Source organism: Palaemon carinicauda, chromosome 27, assembly GCF_036898095.1.
Source record: "Palaemon carinicauda isolate YSFRI2023 chromosome 27, ASM3689809v2, whole genome shotgun sequence".
Lineage (NCBI taxonomy): Eukaryota > Metazoa > Arthropoda > Malacostraca > Decapoda > Palaemonidae > Palaemon > Palaemon carinicauda.
The window spans coordinates 2,692,893-2,702,892 of NC_090751.1; positions in this window are offsets into that span (position 1 = coordinate 2,692,893).

The following is a 10,000-nucleotide window of genomic DNA, read 5'->3' on the forward strand; positions in this document are numbered from 1 at the left end:
GACTTACGATGCCTTTGTGAGTGGATCATTCTGGCTCGGAAACCCCCCACCCCACCCCCCTATGGCCAGGAAGGTCAAAGGTAGATCCCAGTATTAAATTTAGCCAACTCTTTGATCCTCTCGTGGAACTTCGTCACTTGTGAATGTATCTAACTGACCGTTCATTTGGCTGGTTTGGTTTTATTGTCTGTTATATGTTTTAAGCATTTATTTACTTCAGGTTTTATTTTGTTTTATATTTTTCAATTTAGTTGCATTAGGTTTCTTTCCTGTTCAATGTTCACTGGTTTTTTTAGTGTATTTTAATATAAGAATAATATTTTTCCCTTTTTTTATAGTTAAAGGTGCGTCAGATTTATTTGTTTTTAAGGATTATTTTTTCCTCTTTTTCAGTTTTTTATTGAATATTTTTTGTTGAATAAATGGTCATTAATTTTTCACGGAGGTTTTATTTTGTTTTATATTTTTCAATTTAGTTGCATAAGGTTTCTTTCCTGTTCAATGTTCCCTGGTTTTTTAAGTTTATTTTAATCTAAGAGTAATCTAAAGTTTTTTCCCTTTTTTTATAATTAAAGATGCGTCAGATTTATTTGTTTTTAAGGATTATTTTTTTCTCCTTTTCAGTTTTTTATTGAATATTTTTTGTTGAATAAATTGTCATTCATTTTTAACGGGAAGATAAGTATTGTATGAAAACAGCACTTTGGATGTTTTCCTGGTATATTTTAATGTTGTTACTCTTCTTGAAATATTTTTTTTTTAGTTGTTAATTACTTCTCTTGTAGTTTCCTTATTTCCTTTCCTCACTGGGCTATTTTCCATGTTGGAGCCTTTGGGTTTATAGCATCCTGCTTTTTCCAGCTATGGGTGTAGCATAGCAAGTAATGATAATAATAATAATAATAATAATAATAATAATAATAATAATAATAATATTATTATTATTATTATTATTATTTATTTGTTTATTAATTATTATTAGCTTGATGTTTAAGGATTTTTTTTTTAATTTTTTCTTTAGACTACCAAATGAATTTTCAAATTTGAAATTCCTTTTATTGACTTTATCTAAAGTCGAAATCTTCACTAGCTGTGTGTAAGTACGTTCGGGGTGGGGGGGGAGGGGGGGGGGGTGGCATTGCTCAGCATCCATTCACTTTCTCCATTTCATATTGAATTTTCCAGTATTTCTTGGCGAAGGATCCAGTCTTGAGCCGATGCAATTGAGCGTGGTATAGGAAACGATCAGAAGAGTCCTGCAGATATGGTTGAGGATCGTTTGGGAGAAGAACCTCCTTCCTCCCCTGCCCTGTCCCTCCCCCTCACCTCCTTCTCCCCTCCCCCTCCTACTTCCCCTGCAGGTTTTCATGAGGGTCTAGCTTCGAAGTTCAAAACTCTCGAGGAAAACAAGTTTTTGAGATTTGATAAGAATTTAAGTTTTTGAGATTTGATAAGAATTTAAGTTTTTGAGATATGATAAAGATTTAAATTTTGAGATCTGATAAAATTTAAGTTTTTAAGATAGAAATTTAAGTTTTTAAGATCTGATGAGAAATTAAGTGTTGAGATCTGATAAGAATTTAAATTTTGAGATTTGATAAAAATTTAAGTTTTTGAGATCTGATAAAAATTTAAGTTTTTGAGATCTGATAAAAATCTAAGTTTTTGAGATTTGCTAAAATATTTTTTTGAGATCTGATAAAAATTCAAGTTTTTGAGATCTGATACAAATCTAAGTTTTGAGATCTGATAAAAAGTTAAGTTTGATATCTGATTAAAATTTGATTGTCTAGGAAAATAGAAATTAAGAATTTACCCCGAGGTTTTTTACTTCTATCTTATGAATTTTATTTAACAGTATATTAAAACTTATAGGGAAGTCCGAGTTGGGATTTCAAAATACTTTCATAATCCGGAGGCTTAAAAGTTATTGTTTTTTCTTACTGAACTGAAGAGAAAAATGGGTTGATATTTAAAAGAAAAATTTAAAGATATTTTAGTTGTTTTTTGTTGTGGTGTTTTTCCGTATTGCATTGGTTATATTTTGAGATTATTCAAATTACACAGGTGCACACATAATGGAATAGATTAAAGCATATAAATGTAGAATGTTTAAATAATAATAATAATTATAATAATAATAATAATGATAATGATAAAATTGATAATAATAATAATAATAATAATAATAATTCTTATTATTATTATTATTATTATTATTTTTATTATTATTAATATTATTATTATAATGATATCTATTGTTATTATTATTATTATTATTATTATTATTATTATTATTATTATTATTCTTATTCAATGAATGAGATTACTAATGTAATTATTCTTCTTCCCCTACAAGAATACTTTAAAATGGTAATAATTTTAATCAATGCTTTTGATGTGCTTGAAGTGTAAACATTTTCATTATCCCAACGTCTTAAATAAAATCAGAACTCTCTCCTTATAAATACAGCACCAGCTTTAAGTAAAAAACAACTTAGGTACCAGCAAAAAAACAACAACCAATAATGATAATAACAGTTGATGAAACTCGACTCCCATCTCGTCCTCCGATTCCTTTGGGACGTTGAATTGAACCCAGGGAATTCCCGGCGGGGGTTTGACTTCAGGGGCCTCTGTAATAGGAAGGTAGGGATCTTGTAGGCCTAAGGGAACGGTAATTACTTTCTCTCTCTCTCTCTCTCTCTCTCTCTCTCTCTCTCTCTCTGCTCTGATTTCTCTAACTTGGTAATGCCAATGCCATACAGCTTATAATACTTGATTAAGTCTCTCTCTCTCTCTCTCTCTCTCTCTCTCTTTCCCTGATTTCTCCAACTTGGTAATGCCAATGCCATACAGCTTATGATACTTGATTATGGTTCTCTCTCTCTCTCTCTCTCTCTCTCTCTCTCTCTGATTTCTCCAACCTGATAATGTATGTGTCATACAGCTTATAATACTTTATTAAGACTCTCTCTCTCTCTCTCTCTCTCTCTCTCCTCTCTCCTGTCAATTCTCCAGTCAGTGTAGGGATGGTGTCTGTTATAAAGTAGACTTTATTAGGGTTCCTCGTTAACCATAAGAAGATTTTCCACTGGGAAAGGGTTTATAGACTGTAATTGTGGTACTTCTTTAACATTAGGGAAATGTCTTACTTGAGGGGGCGGGGGCTTAACTTGCGTACAAAACGAATATAAGGGGAGTCTTTTAAGTGGTTCTTTCTATAGATTTTTCTAAAATTTTTGTAAATTGAATTTTGTGCAATATTCGTTACAGTTTCTATCTTTGCTTTTACAATAGCTATGGGTGTGTAGCGATCTTTATTATTTTTGTTAGCCTAAAAGGTAAATTGCTTGTTTAAATATATATCGACGGTAATGGAATTTGAAGAAGAAAACGTTAAGTCATATGACTTCACTTTAGGCTAAAATAATTTTCTCTTAAAAACTTATTACCTTCACCAGAGTTTCATTTGCGTAGTGCCACCTGTAATACACCTCTGCTGCTAAAATGAATTCAGTATACTTTCTGATTCAGAGAAAACTCTCTCTCTCTCTCTCTCTCTCTCTCTCTCTCTCTCTCTCTCATTTAATTTCCGTATAGTCTCGTATATACATGAGACTTTCGGTGTAAGCAAACAACACAGATATTTTTGTTCCAATACTAGATCTGAACCCGGAATTTTCTTCTTTCACTCGTGTTCCCAGGGATTATTTAGGCTTTTATTGTCTCTGCAGTTATCTTGTTCTTTCCAGACAACTTACAGGCTGAGATTATTCTACATTTACATTCATCGCTTTCACATTTTTTTTATTCAAATCCCAATTTGGCTTTGAGGCTTTTTTGGATAATTGTGGTTCTGGTACTTGTTACTAGAAATAGTTTATTTATAGGAAAATAATAAGAGCAATATAAGCACTAGACCGTTTGATGATACTCTTGAAATTTTTTTTTTATCCGAAGGAAAACGAGTAGAGGCACATAATAAGTTGATTTGCGTTTTTAAATATATATATATATATATATATATATATACATAATTTCTTAAATATGAGTTCACCAAGAGGTTTACCTCATAGCCATATCATATTCTGACCTGCCTTATTTTATTGTATGTAACGATTTCAAAAAGAAGAAAAGTAATAGCGTAAATCAAGTTTTAATTTTTTCTTTTCTTGATACATAGTTTATGCCCATGACGTGGTTTGTTTGTGTGTATATATATGTATATATATATATATATATATATATATATTTATATATATATGTATATATATGTATATACACACACACACACACACACACATATATATATATATATATATATATTGCTTGTGGGTACACTCGGGCACACTGTTCCATCTTATTTCTCTTCCTAATGTTTTGTTAAAGTTTTTATAGTTTATATAGGAGATATTTATTTTAATGTTGATGTTCGTAAAATATTTTGTTTTTCCTTGTTTCCTTTCCTCACTAGGCTATTTTCCCTGTTGGAGCCTTATAGCATTCTGCTTTCCAACTAGGGTTGTAGTTTAGCAATTTATGATAATAATAATGATAATATATATATATATATATATATATATATGAGAGAGAGAGGAGTCCTACTTGAAAGCTAAGACAAGGAAGGAGGAGAGCTTGCATTGCTAAGATGCTGAAGACTAACTCGCCTTTAAAAGATCACTTAGGTTTAGACAAGGAAGGTGTGTTCGTGCAGAGCGATTTTCTTCTCTCTAAAGTTTAGCCGTTTGTCTTTTGAGAGAGAGAGAGAGAGAGAGAGAGAGAGAGAGAGAGAGAGAGAGAGAGAGAGTAGACTGTGGTAGTATATAAGAAAACGGTATGTGTTGTTTTAAATTTGAGTTGATTCATACGAGGTAGGAAAATGGTAATGGAACCTAAAAGGTGAGGGAAAATGTTAGATTATTAATTTTTGTTTGCTGAAAATGTTAAATTTTAAAGTTTATTTCAAATTGATTTTCAATTTTTTTTATTAAATAGTTGAATGAAGACATGGACTAACATATGATAGTTGTACAGATATCTTTATTTTGGGAATCTACCAAACTAGAATTGATATATGTTATTAACTGATGTTTACCTTTAAATCGAATCCATCTCTTCTTTATTAACTCTCTCTCTCTCTCTCTCTCTCTCTCTCTCTCTCTCTCTCTCTCTAATAAAAACATTGGGTATTACCTGTTAATATCTAAAAAAAAATTAGTTTTAAATACATCGAACTTGACATATAGTTAGAAGACACCTGACAAGAAATAGGTCTTAAGACATTAATTAAAACGTAAATCACTTTATATATGCAGTGCAATGATCAATATTACTCTGTAGGATACTTTATTTTTAAAATACAGAATTGACAAAAACTTGCTTTTTTAAAACTTTCTTTAAGGAAAAAGCTTCAATAATATCAAGATTTTCAAACGAAAATAAGAGCGTCTTTCATGGTTTAAGGTAAATCTGCCCTTGTTACTTGGTGTTAGTTTCTTGGCTTCTTGGTATGTCTATCCTCATTGAGACACTATATAAAGGAAATCCTGCAATGTCCCTTCCTCCTTTTAATGGTCTTTTCACGACCATTTTCTTAATCCCCAATTTTGTCCATTGTGAAGCCCCCCTTAAGCTCATTTTCCCTTTACCCACCAATGTCTTTTTTACTCCCTCCATCCCGCTTTCTCTCTCCTTACCAACCTCTTATCTTTTTTCTCTCTTCTATTCCATCTTGATTCTCCCTCCTCTTTCTCTTTGTTTGTTAATTATATGAAATTAATTCCTGTGACGTATGTTATAACATTAGTTTTAAAAGAAAAAAGCTTGCTGTTTGTTACCCCCAAGCACACTATTCTATCTTATTTCTCTTCCTTTTGTCTTGTTAGTTTTTGTAGTTTATAAAGGAAATATTTATTTTAATGTTACTGTTCTTAAAATATTTTTTTTCTTTCCTTTTCTTACTGGGCTATTTTCCCTTTTGGGGCCCCTGGGCTTATAGCATCCTGCTTTTCCAACTAGGGTTTTACCTTCTTTGCAAGTAATAATAATAATACTAATAATAATGATAATAATAATAATAAAAATAATAATAATAATAATTTACCAGACCAAGATGAATATAATACTCCTCTATCTTCATTTTGTTTCCAATTCAAAAGCCTTTTTCTGTTGGGTAGAAGGTGAAGCTAGGTCGCTCCAAAATCCTTCCAAGAGAGAGAGAGAGAGAGAGAGAGAGAGAGAGAGAGAGAGAGAGAGAGAGAGAGAGAGAGAGAGAGATGCAATTAGGAGAGAGAGAGGGCGTGGCGCCCATGGGCGGTTTTAGATGAGATGGAGAGTTGTGGGTGTAGAGACAAGGATGGGCCAACAATTTCTCAGTTGGCCAACCAATCTTGATTGAATGGGAGAGAACTATGAGGATGATGATAGACCGTTTTATTTCTAGAATATGCAAATTTTTTAAAGAAATAATTCTCTCCTTGTAATACTTACTATTTTTCTTAGTAGTCTACATCAATGCAACTAAATTGTTATAGTTTGATGTTTGTTGCTACAGGAATTATCAATTTTATAATGATTGATTTTTTTCTTGGGAACCTCAATATGTTTTCAGTGATTTTCAAAGGCCCGCCGTTTCTCTCTCTCTCTCTCTCTCTCTCTCTCTCTCTCTCTCTCTCTCTCTCTCTCTCAAATGCAGTTAAGTATATTCACAGCATAGTATAATTTTATACTATATTCCTGTGTGTTAAAAACTGTGGAAAAAGTTCTGAGTGGACGAAGGTTGAAATTCATATAAAACCTCCTATTTGTAAAGCCTTGATGAAATAGTGAGGCAAGAAAGAATTTTCTTTTCCCTTCAGAAAAGTGTATAGTTAGCAAATAATATTTTTCAAGTGCACTGAAGTTCAAACCATTGCTTAGTTGTAAGTGAATAACTAGATAATATTTTTGTGAAAATGGTATTCAGTGTATATTTTTGTTATTCATGGTGTGTAAGTTTTTTTTTCTTTTTTTTTCTTTTTTGTAGGGCCATTTAAGCAACCCCAACATACACTTCTTTAGCCTATCTTCTTCCCTAACCATCCTACCCTACCCCCCCCCCCCCTATTTCTGTCAGTACCACTTTGTGGGATTTAGTAGCGGAGGATCAAGTCCTGAGCCGATCCTGTTTACCTTGGAACACGGAGACCACCAAGAAAAAGTCCTACGAGTGTTGGAAATCCTTTAGGGAGGCTGTCTCCATAGAAGGATATTCCGGATGGATTTTACCTAAGTGAAAAGCGTTCGAGAAATAAATCTGAAGACGAATTTGTGGGATGTGAAAGGGAAAGTGAGTGTTTTCCCTCTTACAGTTGCAATGTTTGTGATTCGTGTTTTGGTTTGGGATTTATCCTCTGAAAAAAAAATCTGGTTTCTGTAGTTTATGAGAGGTTTATTATTTTTTTTTTTTTATTTAGGTGTGAAAGGCATTTAAGGTTATTGAAGTTTATGCGAGGTATCATTTTTTTAGTTTTTAAGTGGGAGGGTGGCCTCACCTTAATGTTGACTAAGGTGATCATCTCCCAAGATATTTGGAAAACCAAAAAATTTACACCAATAAGGCCACATTAGAGGGAAAATATACAGGCATATAAGAACATTCATGCACATTGTATTTATTACTTTGATTGAGAATGTTTAATATATATATTTATATATCAGAAATAGTTTTGATGAAAAGGGACCTTTCCAATAGACCTTCTGCTCCACTTCCATTCTCGCTACCTTTTGTCTATCTTGCTGTCATTTTTTTTTTTTTTTTTTTTTTTCATCTTTGACTTTGTAATACAACTTTGGAGTTTCCTCCGTTGAACCTGGCAGCGGAATGGCCTGCAAGGCCCCAACGCCAACACTCCCCATGGACCTTATTTACTCCAAAATCAAACCATTGTTTCTTGTCTTGGGTAGTGCCATAGCCTCTGTACCATTGTCTTCCTCTGTCTTGGGTTAGAGTTCTCTTGCTTGAGGGTATACTCGGACTCACTATTCTATCTTGTATCTCTTGTTATTTCTTGTATTTTATTTATGAAAGATTTATTTTAATAATGTTCCTCGTCTTAAAATATTGTATTTTGATCATTACTTTTCTTGTAGTTTATTTATTTTCTATTTGCATTCCTCACTGGGTATTTTCCCTTTTGGAGCCCTTGGTCTTATAGCATCCTACTTTTCCAACTAGGGTTTTAGCTTAGCAAGTAATAATAATAATAATAATAATAATAATAATAATAATAATAATAATAATAATATGGTTTTGGCTGCACGTTTCATCGATATAATAAACTATACTCTAATTAGAACATGTTTGCAACGTGTTTCCCCTGGAGTCAGAGCCGTGGCGGTAATTCGAACTGTTAAATGCATTTAAACCTTAATATGCTCATTTAGGCTTAACATATTGCCGAAATTATTGCCGGGGAATTTAGTGGTTCCCATTTAACCTCGTTAAAGTAAATAGTCTTACTTTATTTCATGTCCTCAGTAGTTCGTTAGGCTTTCATTGTCTCCAGTGTCGGTATGGCTATTTCGTATTTTATTATGCTATTAAATTTTATTACTATTCCGGCAAAAATTAATGTTCATATTACCTGGAATTAGAAATGTATTATTTTAAAAGTTCTTTTATTTTATTAGAGGTACTTATATAAGGTTAAAATGTATGTTATTTATTATGTGAAAAACGCAAGTCACGTTATTTTGGATAATTATGTTAAAATTTCCTTATAATTCTAATGCTTAATTATGTCATACACATTTCCCTTTAACCTGATATAGCCAGGACATAAGCAAGGGCTCGTGTTGACTTGAAGATCGCATGCTATAGTACAGCTAATTTAAGAAGGGGTCTGGTTCACCATTAAACTAATTGACTTTTGGTTTTACATACCATATTGTATGGATAATAGATACATGGAGTTCAATTTGCACACAGGTTAGATTTAGCAGTTCTAACTTGTTTGAGTTTTTTGTCATCATTTTTTTTTTATTCAACTTTCAATCATCTTGTTTTGTTCTTTTCATAGGCTATTGTTACTAACTTTAGCCAATGCTATATGGGGACTGGAATTCCTGAAAGATTTTGACTTTAATGGTTAATCTTTGCATTAATCATTGATGTGTTTCCAGTTACTGGAATTTCACCATTTTCAAAAGTTTGTACGTCAATAATTGATGACGTCCCTGCCTTGCAATCTTTTGGGCTGTAGTTCGAGGCACGCTCAAGCTCGATAGACTCTAGTAGTGTCTGCAACCTCACCGTCCTTGTGAGTTAGGGATGGTGGCGTTTTTGGGGAGCCTATAGGTCTACCTACTGATTCATCATTAGCCAATGCCTGACCCTCCCTGGTCCTAGCTTAATGGAGAGTGGGCTTGGGCGCTGATCATACGTACAGTATTTATGATGGGTGTATCGGACGTTGTACTGTCTCTAGGTAATTTTCTATCCCCTGCCTCTGCCATTCATGAGCCACCTTTAAAAAACATCATTATGTTTATGTTTTTTTAACACCAGCCATGTCTCCCATCCAAATCACTCACATCATCACATTCTCTTTGGGCTCTCCTCCACTTAATAAGGTCTCTGGTCTTGGATAGGTCCATAGCCTCTGTACCATGGTCTTTCATCGTCTTGGATTAGAGTTCTCTTGCTTGAGGGTACACTCGGGTGCACTATTCTATCTTATTTCTCTTCCTCTTGTTTTTTAAAGCTTTTATACTTTATATGTGTAGATGTGTTTTGATGTTACCGCTCTTAAACTATTTTATTTTAATTGTTAATTACTCGTAATTTCTCTATTTCCTTTCCTCACTGGGCTATTTTCCCTGTTGGAGCCCTCGGGCGTATAGCATTCTGCTTTTCAAAACTAAGGTTGTAGCCCTCGGGCTTATAGCATTCTGCTTTTCAAAACTAAGGTTGTAGATTAACAAGTGATAATAAGAATAAAATCTTTTTTCTCCTCTT